Raw genomic sequence first — 21,253 nt, forward strand, 5'->3', positions numbered from 1 at the left:
CATCCCACTCCCTATCTACCAATCCCCCTCTCTCTACCAATCCCCCTCTCCCTGTCAATCCCACTCTCTGTCTGCCAATCCCCTCTCTCTGTCCATCCCACTCCCTATCTACCAATCCCCCTCTCTCTACCAATCCCCCTCTCTCTGTCTATCCCACTCCCTATCTACCAATGCCCCCACTCTCTAACAATCCTCCTCTCTCTGTCCATCCCACTCTCTCTCCACCAATGCCCCTCTCTCTGTCCATCCCACTCTCTCTCCACCAATCCCCCTCTCTCTGTCCATCCCACTCTTTATCTACCAATCTCCCTCTCTCTGTCCATCCCACTCTCTCTCCACCAATCCCCCTCTCTCTGTCCATCTCACTCTCTCTCCACCAATCCCCCTCTCTCTGTCCATCCCACTCTTTATCTACTAATCCCCCTCACTATCTATCCCACTCTCTATCTCCCAATACCCCTCTCTCTGTCTATCCCACTCACTCTCCCAATCCCCCTCTCTCTGTCTCTCCCACTCTCTATCTACCAATCCCCCTCTCTCTGTCCATCCCACTCTCTATCTCCCAATACCCCTCTCTCTGTCTATCCCACTCACTCTCCCAATACCCCTCTCTCTGTCTCTCCCACTCTCTATCTACCAATCCCCCTCTCTCTGTCCATCCCACTCTCTATCTACCAATCCACCTCTCCCTGTCTATCCCACTCTCTCTCTCCCAATAACCTTCTCTCTGTCTATCCCCTCTCTGTCTACCAATCCCTTCTCTCTGTCTATCCCACTCTCTGTCTACCAATCCCCCTCTCTCTGTCTATCCCACTCTCCCAATACCCCTCTCTCTGTCTATCCCACTCTCTATCTGCCAATCCCCCTCTTTCTGTCCATCCCACTCTCTCTCCCAATCCCCCTCTCTCTGTCCATCCCACTCTCTCTCGACCAATCCCCCTCTCTCTGTCAATCCCACTCTCTCTACCAATCCCCCTCTCTCTGTCAATCCCACTCTCTATCTACCAATCCCCCTTTATCTGTCCATCCCACTCTCTCTCGACCAATCCCCCTCTCCCTGTCAATCCCACTCTCTATCTACCAATCCCCCTCTATCTGTCCATCCCACTCTCTATCTACCAATCCCCCTCTATCTGTCCATCCCACTCTCTCTCGACCAATCCCCCTCTCCCTGTCAATCCCCCTCTCTCTACCAAACCCCCTCTCTTTTTCTATCTCACTCTCTCTCCCAATACCCCTCTCTCTGTCTATCCCACTCTCTCCCAATCCCCCTCTCTCTGTCTATCCCACTCTCTCTCTACCAATCCCCCTCTCTTTTTCTATCTCACTCTCTCTCCCAATCCCCCTCTCTCTGTCCATCCCACTCTCTATCTACCAATCCCCCTCTGTCCATCCCACTCTCTATCTACCAATCCCCCTCTCTCTGTCCATCCCACTCTCTATCTCCCAATCCCCCTCTCTCTGTCCATCCCACTCTCTATCTACCAATCCCCCTCTCTGTTTCTCCCACTCTCTTTTTACCAATGCCCCCCCCCCCCCCCTCTCTCTCCCTATCCCCCTCTCTATTCCAGTTGTTTTACTTTCCAGGACACTGTGTCTAATTACAGGTTCAGCTTTGGTTATTTATGAGTTATCTGTGGCCTTTCCTTATTCAGGTCGTGACAATTTAAACCGCAATTAAAATTTGACATGGTGTTTTATTTGAACGATTGAAAATATTCAGCACGGCGGGATTTGTTGCATTGAGCCGCTCTAATCTGGATTTGGTTAATCTCCGGATAATCTGACCCACATTATTGTGAAGTTATTTCCAGTCCCAGCGCTTCTGTCAATGTCCCACAATGTTCCAATGGATCCGGGTTCCCTGGAAACTGATCCCCGTTTTTCCCGGTTCCAAATGGAGTTGATTATATCAGATGCATTACTTTATCTCCGAGTGTCTCTGTCCGGAACCCCTTGTTGCACGGGTTCGGCTCGTCGTAGCTTTATTACAACGGGAGTCACCATGTTGGGAGGCACACAGACGAAGAGTATCGGGAGCAGGGTGAGCCCCTGTACCCCGCCCGCCCCCCCGGACCATCCTGAACCCCAGACCATCCTCTACCCCAGACCATCCTGTACCCCAGACCATCCTCTACCCCAGACCATCCTGAACCCCAGACCATCCTGTACCCCAGACCATCCTCTACCCCAGACCATCTTCTACCCCAGACAATCCTCTACCCCAGACAATCCTGAACCCCAGACCATCCTCTACCCCAGACCATCCTCAACCCCAGACAATCCTCTACCCCAGACCATCTTCTACCCCAGACAATCCTCTACCCCAGACCATCCTGAACCCCAGACCATCCTGTACCCCAGACCATCCTGAACCCCAGACCATCCTCAACCCCAGACAATCCTCTACCCCAGACCATCTTCTACCCCAGACAATCCTCTACCCCAGACCATCCTGAACCCCAAACTATCCTCTACCCCAGACCATCCTGTACCCCAAACTATCCTCTACCCCAGACCATCCTGAACCCCAGACCATCCTGTACCCCAGACCATCCTGAACCCCAGACCATCCTGAACCCCAGACCATCCTGTACCCCAGACCATCCTCTACCCCAGACCATCCTCTACCCCAGACCATCCTGTACCCCAGACCATCCTGTACCCCAGACCATCCTCTACCCCAGACCATCCTCTACCCCAGACCATCCTCTACCCCAGACAATCCCCTACCCCAGACCATCCTCTACCCCAGACCATCCTGTACCCCAGACCATCTTCTACCCCAGACCATCTTCTACCCCAGAAAATCCTCTACCCCACACCATCCTGAACCCCAGACTATCCTCTACCCCAGACAATCCTCTACCCAAGACCATCCTGAACCCCAGACTATCCTCTACCCCAGACCATCCTGTACCCCAGACCATCTTCTACCCCAGACAATCCTCTACCCCAGACCATCCTGTACCCCAGACCATCCTCTACCCCAGACCATCCTGTACCCCAGACCATCCTCTACCCCAGACAATCCTCTACCCCAGACCATCCTGTACCCCAGACCATCTTCTACCCCAGACCATCTTCTACCCCAGACAATCCTCTACCACAGACCATCCTGTACCCCAGACCAGCCTCTACCCCAGACTATCCTCTACCCCAGACCATCTTCTACCCCAGACAATCCTCTACCCCAGACCATCCTGAACCCCAGGCTATCCTCTACCCCAGACAATCCTCTACCCAAGACCATCCTGAACCCCAGACTATCCTCTACCCCAGACCATCCTGTACCCCAGACCATCCTCTACCCCAGACCATCTTCTACCCCAGACAATCCTGAACCCCAGACCATCCTGAACCCCAGACCATCCTGTACCCCAGACCATCTTCTACCCCAGACAATCCTCTACCCCAGACCATCCTGTACCCCAGACCATCCTGTACCCCAGACCATCCTCTACCCCAGACCATCCTCTACCCCAGACCATCTTCTACCCCAGACAATCCTCTACCCCAGACCATCCTGTACCCCAGACCATCCTGTACCCCAGACCATCTTCTACCCCAGACCATCTTCTACCCCAGACAATCCTCTACCACAGACCATCCTGTACCCCAGACCATCCTCTACCCCAGACCATCCTCTACCCCAGACCATCCTGAACCCCAGACTATCCTCTACCCCAGACTATCCTCTACCCCAGACCATCCTGTACCCCAGACCATCCTGTACCCCAGACCATCCTCTACCCCAGACCATCTTCTACCCCAGACAATCCTGAACCCCAGACTATCCTCTACCCCAGACCATGTACCCCAGACCATCCTCTACCCCAGACCATCCTCTACCCCAGACCATCCTGTACCCCAGACCATCCTCTACCCCAGACCATCCTCTACCCCAGACCATCTTCTACCCCAGACCATCCTCTACCCCAGACCATCCTCTACCCCAGACAATCCTCTACCCCAGACCATCCTGTACCCCAGACCATCCTCTACCCCAGACCATCCTCTACCCCAGACCATCTTCTACCCCAGACAATCCTCTACCCCAGACCATCCTGTACCCCAGACCATCCTCTACCCCAGACCATCTTCTACCCCAGACCATCCTCTACCCCAGACAATCCTCTACCCTAGACAATCCTCTACCCCAGACCATCCTGTACCCCAGACCATCCTGTACCCCAGACAATCCTCTACCCCAGAGCATCCTGTACCCCAGACCATCCTCCCCCCCAGACCATCCTCCCCCCAGACCATCCTGTACCCCAGACCATCCTCTACCCCAGACCATCCTGTACCCCAGACCATCCTCCCCCCCTGACCATCCTCCTCCCCAGACCATCCTGAACCCCAGACCATCCTCCCCCCCAGACCATCCTGAACCCCAGACCATCCTCCCCACCAGACCATCCTGTACCCCAGACCATCCTCCTCCCCAGACCATCCTGAACCCCAGACCATCCTCCCCCCCAGACCATCCGCCCCCCCAGACCATCCTGTACCCCAGACCATCCTGAACCCCAGACCATCCTCCCCCCCAGACCATCCTCCCCCCAGACCATCCTGTACCCCAGACCATCCTCTACCCCAGACCATTCTGTACCCCAGACTATCCTCCCCCCCTGACCATCCTCCTCCCCAGACCATCCTGAACCCCAGACCATCCTCCCCCCCAGACCATCCTGAACCCCAGACCATCCTCCCCACCAGACCATCCTGTACCCCAGACCATCCTCCTCCCCAGACCATCCTGAACCCCAGACCATCCTCCCCCCAGACCATCCGCCCCCCCAGACCATCCTGTACCCCAGACCATCCTGAACCCCAGACCATCCTCCCCCCAGACCATCCTGAACCCCAGACCATCCTCCCCACCAGACCATCCTGAACCCCAGACCATCCTCTACCCCAGACCATCCTCCCCCCCAGACCATCCTGTACCCCAGACCATCCTGAACCCCAGACCATCCTCCCCCCAGACCATCCTGAACCCCAGACCATCCTCCCCACCAGACCATCCTGAACCCCAGACCATCCTCTACCCCAGACCATCCTCCCCCCCAGACCATCCTCCCCACCAGACCATCCTGAACCCCAGACCATCCTCTACCCCAGACCATCCTGAACCCCAGACCCCTTTAGTGTTGCATCCTCGGTTGTTCCTTACAACACCAGCTGCAGTTGACAGATGATTCCAAAATCGCTTTAAAACATAACGTATCTGCAGAGCAAATCTAGTGCATAAATACAGCATCCAAAGGCCTAGTGCAATATATTTAAGTTAAATATAATATCTGCAGGCTAAATATAATATGTACAACGTACTGTGTAAATACTAGAAAGGGCAAAATAATTTATACACAGTGAATACATTATCTACATGATAAATATAGTTTATACGGGTTGTATGTAACATCTACAAAATAAATATAGCATATATAGGGTGAATATACATTATTCATAGGATAAGTATAGTAATATTTTGCACACAGGGAGTCAAGCAAGTATATTTTTCAGGAGAAGTAAGGTTAGAGGTCTAACTGACTCAGACTGCACGTTACATTGAATTTAAGCACAGAAACAGGCCATTCGGCCCATTGATGCATGCTGCTATTTCTGCTCCACAGTAGCCTCCTTCCGCCCTACTTATTCTCAACATATCCTTCTATTCCTTTCTTCCACATGTGTTCACCCAGCTCCCCTAAATTTGTGTCAACCACTCCCTGTGATAGTGAGTTCCACATTCTCACCACTCTCTGGGAAAGAAGTTTCTTCGGAATTCCCCATAGGATTTATTGGTGACTATTTTATATTTATGGCCATTAGTTTTGAACACCTCCACTCGTGGAAACATCTGTATGTCTAAACACAGATGTAGTTTAGTGCATTTTGAAGTTCTACATTCTGCCTTTATTTTTGGGTTATATTTTTATTTTATATAATTTATAGTTTAATAACAAAATTTATTGGAATTTCAGAAGTAAAGTTGGAGTATTGGAGTTTTCTGCACATGGCCTGAAAGAGATGGAAGAGGCAAAACTGAAGCTCTCGAGCAGCACCACAGACAGGAGGGGTAATTACTATAATAAAAGCAAAATACTGCAGGCGCTGGAAATCTGAAATAAAAACAAGAAATGCTGGAATTACTCAGCAGGTCTGGCAGCATCTGTGGAAAGAGAAGCAGAGTTAACGTTTCAGGTCAGTGACCCTTCATCAGGGTGTAATTACTGCCATGTGCAAAATTGGCCTCATTGCAGCAGCTGATGTCACCAAGGAGCAGTCTGTCCATGAGGAAAGATTTTTGGGGGTTTTCCTTATCTGCATCTTTGAGGGGGGGGGAGGGTGAAGAGATGCTACTGTTGAAGGTACTGTGGCTATGATCAGATAGATAAGAGTGGAACCAAGCAAGGGCAGACCTGCACGACTGGACAATGTAGGAAAGGTGTTGGAGGGAATCAAGTGGTGAACATATCAAAGGCTGCAAGAGAGATGTAGAATGATCAGAGGGATAATGTAGCAAGGTCACAATCACAGAAAATGTCATTCCTGACTTTATCTATAGAGGTTTCGGTACTGAGGGAGGGGTGGAATTTGGTATGAACAAAGTACCACAGGGAGCTTTGGTAGAGATGGGTACGGAATGAGGCACTGTCAACACATTCAAGAATGTGGAGAAGAAAACAATGTAAACAGTGCAGTGGTTATTAGAATGGAGGTATCAAGGGTGTTTTTTGAGTAGGGCAATGATGGTAGTTTGGAAAGGGAGGGGCATAGTGCCTAAACAGAGGAAACCATTAAAAATGTCAGCCAGCTTGTGGGGGGGGAGGGGGAGGGTGGCAGAAAGGAAAATTGGGTGAACAGGAGTTTAATTGGAATGGGATAACAGGACAAGAGGTGGGTATCACAGATGAGATGAACGTGGAGAGGTCGGGGAAGGGTGGGACAGGTACTGGAGATGGGTTCAAAGCTAGTGAGACAAAATCAGGAATGACATTTTCTGTGACTGTGACCATGCTACATTATTCTGCTCATCCTCTGTAATCTCAAAGCCTGTGTATTAGGATGGCTGGGGTAAGGGGTTTGGATTGGGCGGGTGGCAGTGAGTTGGCTTATTGGACAAGGAGGGAGCAACAGAATTTTCTCACCAGTGGCTGATGTTGACGGTGCAGTTGGATGAGAGGGGAGTAATGTGGGTGTTGATGAATACAAGGGCCTGGTTGAAAATGGCTTTGTCAGTGATCAAGACCACTAGAGTAGAGAGGTCATGGTATGAAACAAGATCAAGAGAGTGGCTCTCTATTGATAGGAGAGTTTATATGGAGAGGGAGGTTTACAGAAGACAGCATTCAGAAGAGAGGGGGCAAGGGAAGCCAAGATGAAGATTGAAATCACTGACAATAAATTCCTGCTGAGGGATGAAAGAAGGGAAAATATCACAGGGACAGAGGATTTTAAAGGAAAGGTGAGAAGGGTGGAACAGGGTGATATTCTTGAAGAGAAGCTGAACTGGCATCTTTCTCTAGTTTCTCCCCTATCTCCCCTCATACCCTCTCTGAGCTCATCTTTGTGCATGAGTCCCGCCTCCTGCTCCCACGATCCTATTCCCCTCCTGGTCCCCACGTTAGCCAATATTGTTCACAACTCTCTCTCTTCAGGTGTTGCCCCTCTCTCCTTAAAATCTGCCATCAACACCCCTCTCCTCAAAAAACCCACCCTTGACCCTCCATCCTTGCAATCTACCATCCCATCTCCAACCTCCCTTTCCTCTCCAAAGTCCTTGAATGAATTGTTACCTCCCAAATCCAAGCCCATCTTCCAGGAACTCCATGTATGAATCCCTCCAATTAGCACTGTCATCCTGTCTTCTGTAAACCTCCCTCTCCATATAAACTCTCCTATCAATATTAAGAGCCTGCCACAGTATCTAAATAGCTCTTATCAAAGTCACAAATGACATTTTATGTGATTGTGACAAAGGTAAACTTTCCCTCTCCTTAGTCTGTCTGCAGCCTTTGACACAGTTGACTACACCATCCTCCTCCAAGGCCTCTCCACTGTTGTCCAGCTGGGTGGGATTGCTCTCACCTGGTTCCATTCTTATCTATCAAATCATATCCAGAGAATCACCTGCAATGGCTTCTCTTCCTGCTCAGTTACCTCTGGTGTCCCCCAAGGATCTATCCTTGCCCCCCACCCCACCCCTGCCAATTTTTATCGACATGCTGCCCCTCAGTGACATCTTCTGAAAACACAGCATTAGTTTTCACGTGTACGCTGACATCACCCATTTCTACCTCACCACCACCTCTTTTGACTCCTCCACTGCTGCTACATTATCAGACTGTTTGTTACTTATTTGTTCCTGGGATGTGGGTGTCTCTGGCTAGGCCAGCATTTATTGCCCATCCCTAATTGCCCTTGAGAAGGTGGTGGTGAGCTGCCTTCTTGAACTGCTGCAGTCCATGTGGGGTAGGTACACCCACAGTGCTGTTAGGAAGGGAGTTCCAGGATTTTGACACAGCGATAGTGAAGGAACGGCGATATAGTTCCAAGTCAGGATGGTGTGTGACTTGGAGGGGAACTTGCAGGTGGTGGTGTTCCCATGCATTTGCTGCCCTTGTCCTTCTAGGTGGTAGAGGTCGTGGGTTTGGAAGGTGCTGTCTAAGGAACCTTGGTGAGTTGCTGCAGTGCATCTTGTCGATGGTACACACTGCTGCCACTGTGCGTCGGTGGTGGAGGGAGTGAATGTTTGTGGATGGGATGCCAATCAAGTGGGCTGCTTTGTCCTGGATGGTGTTGAGCTTCTTGAGTGTTGTTGGAGCTGCACTCATCCAGGCAAGCGGAGAGTATTCCATCACACTCCTGACTTGTGCCTTGTAGATGATGGACAGGCTTTGGGGAGTCAGGAGGTGAGTTACTCGCCTCAGGATTCCTAGTCTCTGACCTGCTCTTGTAGTCAGTATTAGATGAACAGAAATTTCCTCCAAGTAAATGTTGGGAAGACTGAAGCCATTGTTTTCAGTTTGAAGTCAGTTCCCTCACTATTGTCTCTATCCCTCTCCCTGCCAACAGTCTGAGATTAAACCAGTCTGTTCGCAACCTTGGAACCATTTGACCCTGAGATGAGTTTCCAACTACATACACGTGCCATCACTAAGATTGCCTATTTCTACTTCTGTAACATCATCCGACTTCTCCCCTGTCTCAGCTCATCTGCTGCTGAAACCCTCATTCATGCCTTTGTTACCTCTAGACTTGACTAGTCCAATGCACTCCTGGCTGGTCTCCCACATTCTACCCTTCATAAACTTGAGGGCATCCAAAACTCTGCTGCCCGTGTCTTAATTCGCACCAAGTCCTGTTCACCTATCATCCCTGTGCTCGTTGACCCATATTGTCTTCTGGTCAAGCAACATCTTGATTTTAAAATTCTCATCCTTGTTTTCAAATGCCTCCATGGCTTTGCCCCTCTCTATTTCTGAAATCTCCTGCAGTCTCCAAGATATCTGTGCTTCTCTAATTCTGGCCTCTTGAGCCTCCCTAATTTTAGTCGCTCCACCATTAGATAAATAATATCCATAATGGGCAAACTATCCACTGAATGAATACAGGATCTAACAACTAAATTCAGGGCTTACAAGAGAAATACAGGCTTTACAGGGTAAATACAGCATGTAGAATAGATACAACATCTACCACATAAATGTAGTACCTGTCAGGTAAATGCAGTGGAATCGATAATGTGCTGTTTGACAGCTGTAACACTGCTGTGCATTGAGCTCCTGCTCTTACTCATCAGCCCCCACTGTACATTGCACTTTATATGCACTGTGACAGCAGTTGTGATACTTAGAATACATCCATGCTGTAAACTAAACTCAATAAGACCTCCCAAAAAATGATTATGAGCTCATAGCCCCACAATGGTCACAGCACTAGATATAAAACAGGTCCTGCAATGGAGGTACACTCACCATGTTGGCTCCTCTCTCTAAAGGACAACTCATCTTTTTGTACTTGTTCCAATTCCTTTTTATCTGCAGGTCTGGATAAGAGGGATCAGGTATGCAAGGCAGGTTTGTTGTAGTTTAGGTGAACAAGTAATACTCAGCCGTATTGCTGCTACCTGTGTCTATGGGCAACCATACCTGGATACTTCTGAAGAAATCTATGTGTGGAATCCTGATTCCCAAGGAAGCTATGATAGAACTTTGCAGTGTCCTGCAGTCAGATCCAGCCACCACAGTGGACAGGGACTGTTCTGTCAGTAGCTAACAAAGTAACCGTTTACTTCAATGTGAAAGATCTTTCATCCTCTCAAGCAACAGCAGGATATTTTAATGTCACATCACTCAATCGGCAATGCATTGTTCAGTGAATGATCAATTTCACTGCGGGAAAGAGACCTGCAACTTTATTGTCTGGTTGTATTTCCCAGTGAGTACAGGGAAAAGGCCACCTCCTTCACTAGTGAGGCACAGTGTGCCAGTCTGGAAGGGACTGAATGAGGAAGGAGAGAAAGAAAGAAAAACAAGTGATGATATCAGTCATGGATTTGGAGATAGCCACCAACCTGCCTCCTTACCATTCTATTGTCTCAGTGATAAGAATCTCCAGGGTCCTCTCCTTGGTAGAAATTAAGAATTGAAAATTAGATAAGTAGAAAAGAGGAATGAGATTCATAAAGTGAGAGCTCTGGATAGTACTCGAGATGGAAGTAGTACCATGTTAGATAGGAGCAGACTAAGAAGGACTACAAGGAATACAAAGGTTTACAATGTATGTATATAAACACACAAAGTGTGGTGAATAAGGTTGGTGAGCTACACACATAGCTGTGGAAATATGATGTAGTGGCAGTAACGGTGGCTGAAAAATGGTGAGGACTAGGCGCTTAATATTCAAAGATATGGAGTATTCAGAAAAGATAGGGAAGGAAAAAGCGAGGTGGGGTGGCAGTACTGATTAGGGAAGACATTGGAGTGTTAGAAAGGAAGGATCTCCTGGAGGCGGCGATGACAGAATCTAATAGGTGAGAGTTGAGAAGCAAAAGGGGTATGATCACACTACTTGGAGTATTCGATCAGCCTCAAAATACTGAGAGAGAGAGAGGAGCAAATCTGTAGGGAAATCACAGAGATGTGCAAGAACTATAGAGTGGTGATATGGGGGCACTTTAATTACCTAAATATCAATTGGGATAATATTAAATTAAAGGGTAAGGAGGGGAAGGAATTTCTGAAATGTGTTCAGGAGAACTTCCTTGACCAGTATGTTCTCGGTTCAACTAGGAAGGAGGCATTGCTGGATCTGGTGCTGGGGAATGAGGTGGGACAAGTGGACCAAGTGTCTGTGGGGGAGCACTCTTGGGTAAGAGTGATCATTGTATCATAAGGTTTAGATTAGTAATAGAGAAGAGCAAGGGATAATCTAAAGTAGAACTTCTAAATTGGAAGAGGGCGAACTTCAATGGGATGAGAGGGGATCTAACCAGGATAAAATGGAACCAAAGACTGACAGGAAAAACTGTAATGGAACAATGGGTGATCTTTAAAGAGGAGATGTTTCAGGTACAGGCTAGGCACATTTCAACAAGGATGAAAGATAGGGGAACTAAATCCAGGGCTCCCTGGATGAAGAGAGAGATAGAGAATATGTTGAAACAAAAAGAAAAGTTTTTGATGCTTGTCAGGTGAATTCTTCAAGTGAGAACCAGATGAAGTACAATATGTTGAGAGGGGAAGTGAAGAGGAAAATAAGACTGGAAAACAGACAATATTAGAATGGAATGGCAGTCAACATAAAAGGGAACCCAAAAATCTTCTACTGGCATGTAACTAGTAAGCAGGTAGTGTTATGGACAGTTGGTCAGCAGTGTGGGTAACTTCCACTCCTCACTTCCCAACTGACCACAATCGTGTTTTGTTAAAAATGGTGTGTTAGTCCCTGTGTGTTTTAGGGTCAAATAAACAGACAAACAAAAGTTTTTCTCATAGGTTGAAAAAAAAATTAAAAACTGAATTTTGCAACCTTCACCCACTCACGCATTCACACACATGCATACACAAGAACAGATAGATAGAGAAAGGGTAGGATGAAATTTAAGTTTAAAGGGAGGTAAGAGTTTGTGGCTCACAGAAAACCTGTTGTTTCTTCTTGGGAGGAAAAGTCTTTCCAAAGTGCAAGCCTGGATATTTGTAGTTGTGAACTTTCTGTGGTGCTAAATTTTTCTGGTGGTTCAAACTTCAGACTGGATGCAGTGGTCACTTTAAGTATTCTAGCCTTGCCCTGCGCCTCTAAGAATATATCACCCTCTTTGTCCTTAATAAGACCCATTCCACCTCTTACTGCTCTCATGCATGGAAGGACCCATAATGAAATGAACAATGAATTGGAGGAATTATGAAAATAAAAAAGTCAACTGTTAAACTAAACCACAAGAACATGGATACTTGTACCGCAGTCAAAATGGAGATTTTTAAAAACTTTTTCACGGGATGTGGGTGTCGCTGGCCAGGCCAGCATTTATTGCCCATTCCTAATTGCCCTTGAGAAGGGGATGGTGAGCTGCCTTCTTGAACCACTGCAGTCCATCTGGTGCGAGTACACCCACAGACCTGCTTGAAGGGAGTTCCAGGATTTTGATCCAATGACAATGATGGAACGGCGATATAGTTCCAAGTCAGGATGGTGTGCGGCTTGGAGGGGAGCTTGCAGGTGATGGTGTTCCCATACATCTACTGCCCTTGTCTTTCCAGGTGGTAAAGGTTGCAGGTTTGGAAGGTGCTGTCGAAAAAGCCTTGGTGAGTTTCTGCCCTTCATCTTGTATATGGTACACACTGCTGTCACTGTGTATCAGTGGTAGAGGGAGTGAATATTGAAGGTGGTGGATGGGGTGCCAATCAAGCGGGCTGCTTTGTGGTTGAATATTGTTGGAGCTGCACTCATCCAGGCAAGTGGAGAGTATTCCACTTGTGGCTTGTAGATAGTGGACAGGCTTTGGGGAGTCAGGAGGTGTGTTACTTGCCACAGAATTCCCAACCTCTGACCTGCTTTTGTAGACACAGTACTTATATGGCTGGTCCAGTTCAGTTTCTGGTCAATGGTGACCCCCAAGATGTTGATAGTGGGGGATTCAGTGACGGTAATGCCATTAAATGTCCTGGCCAATGGCTCTAACTTCCATTTGGTCTACACATGCTGGCTACTATTATATACAGCCAACTCCTGCAAGAGGATGGAAGTCAGGGAGACATGACTGAATAATTAATAAGAAAGACGAGTTCCACCCAGATTCCCAAGTTAGGGGCCACCTTATGTGAGTATGTGAACATGCAGCATGCAGATACCTTCCTTTGGCAGTTTGCATGCTGTTTGTTTCTTGCCACATTTAATAGGACAGAAGCCAAAGACATTGTTATGGCAGTTTTGTAGAGTGCCCTAATGAGCTATGAATATTCCCACATGTTCAGAAAGACACAGACATTTGTCAGTTGTCTGAGCACAGTACATTGTCCCTCAATGACACTTCCCCAAACTTGCAGTGAAGACTGGGAAAAGGTGCCATAAGGAAACATTGTAAAATGAAACAAAATATGAGCACAGTTACTTTGGCAAAAATTCTGAGAATAAGAAATGTCTTCCTCACTCCATTTCCATTTCCTCCCTGAAGCAGCTGGGAATGAGCATTCCTCAGGTATGGTGTGCACATGATAAGCACACTATGTGTGGGGTGAACACAGTTCATACAGGGTAAACATAGTATGCACAGGGTAAACACAGTATGTACAGGGCAAGCACAGTACATACGGGGCAAACTCAGTGGCCAGGAAACTAAATTGTACTGTGTCCATTATTTGGGCACTAAATGGATACCGAAGCCTCCAATATGGCAGGCAGGAAATACACATTCATTTCGAGCAGAAAGTGTACCATCCACCATATAGGATCGTGTCTCTGAGTAGATGTCCAGAGTGCATGCCAGGAATACTTAAAGCAAGGCGTAACATGTAAATAAGGGTTATACCCTTTGGTATAAATTGGAAGAACATATCATTGGAAGAACATATCCTGATTTTGCTATGTCCTAATGCATGACCCACCACATGCTAAACCCACCCAGTAAAGCATGGTGCTAACAGGAAGGACTTTTCATCAATGCCATTTAAAGGAATCATGCAGAACTTGCAGATTAGTTGTTGGTTTGTCTTTTCAAGCTGCTAGTTAAATTTTGAGCATTTTTTGGCATGTTTTCTGACTCTGGAAAGTTAAGCTTGATGCTGAGAATTGGATTTTATTGGTGTTGCACCATTTTTAACCGACTTCTCAACAGTTTGACTGCAGTCATGGGTAGTCTGCTGTGGTTTCCTTCAGCGCTGGAGGATGAGGGGGAGCAACAAGGAAAAGGGAAAGAGAAAGAGTAGCTGGGACAAGAGGGAAGAGGACAGCACTGCACAGGAGGTCAGGCCCACAGCAGGTCTTCAGGGAACTCCTGCCTCAACTTCACTGAGCATCAATGTCTGCGGTGCCTTTGATTCAGCAAGGAGGATGTCAACAAACTATGTTACGTGCTGCTGCCAACTTTTATTGCCACGAGGTCCTTTCCTAACCTTTCGGCATTTTTGGGCACAAATTATAATGGGGAATAACAAAATAGCAGAGATGTTGAACAAATATTTTGTGCCTATCTTCATAGCAGAAGATACAAAACATATTCCAGAAATAATAGGGAACCAAGAGTCTAATGAAAGTGAGGACTGTAAAGTAATTAATATTAGTAAAGAGAAAATACTGGAGAAATGAATAGGACTGAAAGCCAACAAATGCCCTGGACCTGACGGCCTACATCCCAGGGTTCTAAAGAGGAGATGCAGATATCGTGAGCTAGCTTTTGTTGTCAGGAGTGGAAGAAAATGACGGCTGCCCCACGCGGGACCCACATCACCGCTCCGCCATGTTTCTGCGGTAGGTGGCCACTTAGCATATTGACGGTGGCCACCCCTCCCCACCAATCACGTAGCGGGAGTGACATTGGCGACGCTGTTCACAGCATCACCTAATGTGGGTGCAGGTGATGGCGCCAATTTTAAAAGGCTGACGGCCCTGCAGACAGTTCAACAAAATGCAAAGTTGCCCCATTGCCCTCTTCCATATACAAATAGTGCAGAACTGACCCCTTCCCCACCTCGGTGGCAGCAGCTTTCCCTGGACAGGAAAGTGAAGGCACGTGAGTGATCAGGAACTGAAGGTAAGATAGCGGCAGGTTATATTTAAATTAATGCAAAGATCTAATTAGCATATGGAAAGCAGGGTCCCAATGCAGAGCGGCAGAGGGGCCGCCACGGATCTTCCCCACTGCTGGGAAGATTGGGCCTGGTAATCCCGGTGTCAGGTCCCATGGTGGCCACTGCCACTCTGATTCACCAGCATCACCCACCCCCGCACACTAAACCCAATGTCAGGTTGAGAACAGAATCCAGCCCAGTGGGTGCACTGGTTGTGATCTTCCACAATTCCCTAGATTCTGGAATGGTCCCAGTGAATTGGAAGGTAGCAAATGTAACAATGCTATTCAAGGAAGGGTGGAGAGAGAAAACAGGGAAGTATAGGCCAGTTGGATTGACATTCACTGGGAAAATGCTGGAGTCCATTATTATGGAAGTAGTAACAAAGCACTTAGAAAATCAAAATATAACGACAGGATGTTTCCCCTTATGGGGGAATCTAGAACCCTGGAGCATAGTTTCAGAATAAGGGGTCATCCTTTTAAGATGGCAATGAGGAGGAATTTATTCTCTCTGAAGTTCATGAGTCTTTAGAATTCTTTATCCCAGAGAGCAGTGGAGGCTGAATCATTGAATATATTCTAGGCTGCGTTAGACAGATTTTTGAACTATAAGGGAGTCAAAGGTTATAGAGAAAAGGCATGGAAAGTGGAGTTGAGGCCAATATCAGATCAGCCATGATCTCATTTAATGGCAGAACAGACTCGAGGGACTATATGGCCTAATCCTTCCTCTGTTTCTGAATGTTCTTATTAGGCAAATTCAACATGGTTTCATGAAAGGGAAATCATGTTTGACATATTTGTTGGAGTTTTTTGAGGATGTAATTAGCAGGGTAGATAAAGGGGAACCAGTGGATGTGGTATATTTGGATTTTCAAAAAGCATTCGATAAGGTGCCACACAAAAGGTTGTTGCACAAAATAAGGCTCATGAATTGGGGTAATATATTAGCATGGATGGAGGATTGGTTAAAGGACAGGAAACAGAGAACTTGAGAATTGCTGAAAATAGAGACATGTAGTTGAAGCTTTTCATCTTGCACTCGTCAGGACAATCGTAAGAATAACCAATTTAAAGGAAAACAACAACAACTTATACAGCATGAGAAGAGAGTGCTGATTGGTTGGCAAGTGAACTCTGATTGGTAGAGGTGTTGTCATGGAGAGTGCACCAGTTTATGGTGACTGACAGTTAACTGCCAAGCTTTGTTTGAAATTTAAACCAGGCAGCTTGACTCTGATTGGTCAAGGCATTGCCCTGAGGAATGAACTAGCGAATGGCTGTCACTTACTTTGTTCAGCTGAAACAGGCGCAATGTTTGTACATATTCTTTCTGTCTGCAAAGAACAGGGCCCTGTGTATTAATATGTGTAGCTTCCAGTACGTGCAAATGCACCACACTGCAAGCCCGACTGACAATCTTAAATTGATTGTCAGAGTAATTCATAGCACACTGTGGATTATTTAACAAATGTTGTCCAATCACAGAATCACACCTAATGTTGGACACTGTGTTTTAAGTTTTGCAAGCACGGGCTGTTTGAGTACAACCTGTACCTTGTCCATTGTGAACAGTGGAAGGGACATGTTGTTTGATACGATCCACCAGTCTTTGGGATGTACAGCCTATATACCGAGCATCACACTGGCATTGAAATTCATATATCACATTACTCATTTGTGTGATATATTAATACACAGGGCCCTGTTCTTTGCAGACAAAGAATATGTACAAACAATGTGCCTGTTTCAGCTGAACAAAATAAGTGACAGCCATTCGCTAGTTCATTCCTCAGGGCAATGCTACCAATCACAGTCAAGCTGCCTGGTTTAAATTTCAAACAAAGCTTGGCAGTTAACTGTCAGTCACTGTAAACTGGTGCATTTTCCATGATAACACCTCTACCAATCAGAGTTCACCTGCCAACCAATCAGCACTCTCTTCTCATGCAGTATAAGTTGTTGTTTTCTCTTACATTGGTTATTCTTGTGGATTGTCCTGATGAGTGCAAGATGAAAAGTTTTGACAACATGTTTCTATTTTCAGCAATTCTCAAGTTCTGTATTACTAAACGACTATTTGTAAACAGAGAACTCCTGAAGCAGAGTTGATGTGAGGTCACCTGACTTCTCTGACTCCCTCTTAAACTTTTAAAAATCTTAATTTTTAAGACATAATCATGTTACAAAAGTCCAGTATTCATAACAGTAGGAATAAACAGGTCATTTTCAAATTGGCTGACTGTTATTAGGGGATGCAATAAGGATCAGTGCTAGGGCCTCAGCAGTCTAAAATCTATATTGATGAAGTGACCAAGAGTAATGTATCCAAGTTTGCTGACGATACAAAGCTAGGTGAGAAAGTAAGCTGTAAGGAGGATACAAAGAGTCTGCAAAGGGATATAGTAGGTAAAGTCCATGGGCAAGAGTATGGCAGATGGATTATAATGTGGGAAAATGTGAGGTTATTCACTTTGGTAGGAAGAATAGAAAAACTGAATATTTTTTAAAGAGTGAGAAACTATTAAATGTTGGTATTCAGAGGGATTACACAAGAAATACAAAAAGTTCACATGCAGGTACAGCAAGGAATTTGGAAGTCAATGGTATGCTGGCCTTTAATGAAGGGGGCTGGAGTACAAGAGTAAGGATGTCTTGCTGCAATTGTGTAGAGATTTGATGAGAACACACCAGGAGTGCTGTGCAAAGTTTTGGTCTCTGTATCTAAGGAAGGATTTACTTGCCTTAGAGGAGGTGCAATGAAAGTTCAATAGGTTTGATTCCTGGAAAGAGAGGGTTGTCCTATGAGGGGAAATTGAGTAGAATGGCCCTATACACCCTGGAGTTTAGAAGCATGAGAAGTGATTTCATTAAAACATATACGATTCTGAGAGGGTTTGACAGGGTAAATGCTCAAAGGCTGTTTTCCCCTGGCTGGAGAGTCTAGAACTAAGAATCATAGTCCCAGGATAAGGGACAATCACTTTAGACTGAGATGAGGAGAAATTTCTTCACTCAGAGGATTGTGAAATTTGGAATTCTCTATTCCAGAGGGTTGTGGAAGCTCAGTTGTTGAGTATATTCAAGGGTGTCAGGGAATCAAGAGATATGGAGATTGTGCGGGAAAGTGAAGTTGAGGTCAAGGATCAGCCATGATCTTCTTGAATAGTGGAGCAGGCTCGAGAGGCCATTTGGCCCACTCCTCCTTCTATTTCTTATGTTTTTATCTTCAAAGCATCAGCGACATATCAGTTTGCTGTCCACTGCTGTATCAGGGAGATTGCTAAGGGTTTTACACCAGTACTAAAAGTTACATCTCCCTAGCCATGGACAGAGTGAAGCAGGGCAACAGAACAATGGTGGGCTTCCCCAGTGTACAAGGTGCCGTAGAGTGCACCCACATTGCATTGCATGCTCCATTTCACAAGCCTGGCACCTTTATCAATTGAAAAGGATTTCACTCTCTCAATGTGAAGCTGGTTTGCAACCACAGGCAGTCTGTGCCTGATTTCCTGGCACCAGTCCTCCATACCACCTTTATCACAGCCATCAGTTTACAGGCCAGTTATTGGCTGACGAGGGCTATCTTCTGCAGAGAAAGCTCATGACTCCAGTTATGAACCAGGTACAACTGCAGAGCAGGCCGACAAAAAAAGCCTGCCTGCCACGAGAAACATTATTAAAAAATTACAATCTCTGTCCTCAAGCAACACTTTGACTGCCTGAACCTTTCCAGAAAGGTTTACCACACACCCCTGAATGGGTTTCCAGATTTGTCATCACAGCACAGTATATACACGGTAAAGAACAATGTGTATTTATATAGCTCCTTTAATGTAATAAAACATCATAAGGCACTTCACAGGACTGCTATAAAGCAAAATCTGATACCAAGCCCCAAAGGAGATCTTAGAACAAATGACCAATGCTTGGTCAAAGAGGTCATTTTTAAGGAGCCACTTAAAGGTGGAGAGAGGTAGAGAGGCAGAGAGATTTGGGAAGGAAATTCCTGAGCTTCGACATGGCAGGCATAGGCATGGCCCCAATAGTGGAGTGATTAAAATCAGAGATGCTCAAGAGGCCAGAGTTAGAGGAGCGCAGAGGGTTGAGTAGCTGGACGAGATTACAGACCACCTGCAAGTTTCCCTCCGAGTCACACACCATCCTGACTTGGAACTATATCACCGTTCCTTCACTGTCACTGGGTCAAAATCCTGGAACTCACTCCCTAACAGCACTGTGGGTCTACCTACCCCAAATGGACTGCAGTGGTTCAAGAAGGCAGCTCACCACCACCTTCTCAAGGGCAATTAGGGATGGGCAATAAATGCTGGCCTGGCCAGTAACGGCCACATCCCATGAATGAATAAACAAAACACAGAGATAGGGAGAGGCAAGGCTTTGGGAGGGATTTGAAAACAAGGATGAGTATTTTAAAATTAAGGCGTTGCTTAACTGAAATCCAGGTGTAGGTCAGCGAACACGTTGGTGATGGGTGAATGGGACTTGGGCTGAGTTAGGTTACAGGCAGCAGAATTTTGGATGACTTCAAGTTTACAGAGGGTAGAACGTGGGAGTCTGACCAGGAGTGCATGAAATAGCCAAGTCTAGAGATAATAAAGGCATGGATGAGAGTTTCAGCAGCAGATGAGCTGAGGCAGGGGTGGAGTCTTAGTGATGGTACAGGTATGTAATCAGAAGCTCTTCTTGTGATCAAATATGACACCAAGGTTGCAAGCAGTTTGGTTCAGCCTGAGAGGGATAGAGTCAGAGGCTGGGAACCAGAGTTTTTTGAGCAGACTGAAAACAATGGCTTCAGTCTTCCCAATATTTAATTAGAGAAAAATTTTGTTCATCCAATTCTGGATGGCAGACAAGCTGTCTGACAATTTAAGAGAGAGAGGTGGTGGTGAGGTGGGTGTCTTTAGTGCACATGTACAAACTGACATTGTATACACTAGGCAACCACAGTACATACAGGGCAAGTGCATCATAGAGGGTACATTCAGCTCCTAAAGGTAAAAACAATATTTTCCCTGTATATAAATATGCATATACAAAATAAGCATGTACACTGTAAATACTTCAGGTATGTTTAACCACATGTACAGTCTAAAACACCGGGTAGCGTCAAAATGCAGAGTGCATAAGGTTAAAGCAGCATACTCAGAATATATTAATTAACAAACATGTGCTTGGCATATACAGGGTTAATACAGTATGTACAAGGTTAATACATTATATACAGGTTTAATATATCATATACAGGGTTAATACAATATAACCAGGGTTAACGTCTTATATATAGAGTTAATGTTTAGAGGGTTAATACTGTAAAGACAGTGTTAATATAGTATGTTCTGATGAAGGGTCACAGACATGAAACGTTAACTCTGTTTCTCTCTCCACAGATGCTGCCAGACCTGCTGACTATTTCCAGCACTTTCTGTTTTTATTTCAGATTTCCAGCATCTGCAGTATTTTGATTTTATATTAATATATTATACACGGGGAAATACATCATGTAAATGATAATAAATCATGAATACAGCCTGTACCAGATGAAGAGCATCTACATGCCCAGTATATCAAAGACATGGTGATAGATGATGTGCCCTATGCTATCAGCTGTGGTTCAGTTGGTAACCACTCTTGCCTCTCGTTCAAATCCCACTCGAGGGCTTAAGCACTAAATCAACGCTGACACTCCAGTGCAGTACTGAGGGAGTGCTGCACTGTTGGAGGGTCAGTACTGAGGGAGTGCTGCACTGTTGGAGGGTCAGTACTGAGGGAGTGCTGCACTGTCGGAGGGTCAGTACTGAGGGAGTGCTGCACTGTCAGACGGTCAGTACTGAGGGAGTGCTGCACTGTCGGAGGGTCAGTACTGAGGGAGTGCTGCACTGTTGGAGGGTCAGTACTGAGGGAGTGCTGCACTGTCAGACGGTCAGTACTGAG

This window comes from Heterodontus francisci, chromosome 33 (genome assembly GCF_036365525.1).
Source record: "Heterodontus francisci isolate sHetFra1 chromosome 33, sHetFra1.hap1, whole genome shotgun sequence".
Taxonomy (NCBI): domain Eukaryota; kingdom Metazoa; phylum Chordata; class Chondrichthyes; order Heterodontiformes; family Heterodontidae; genus Heterodontus; species Heterodontus francisci.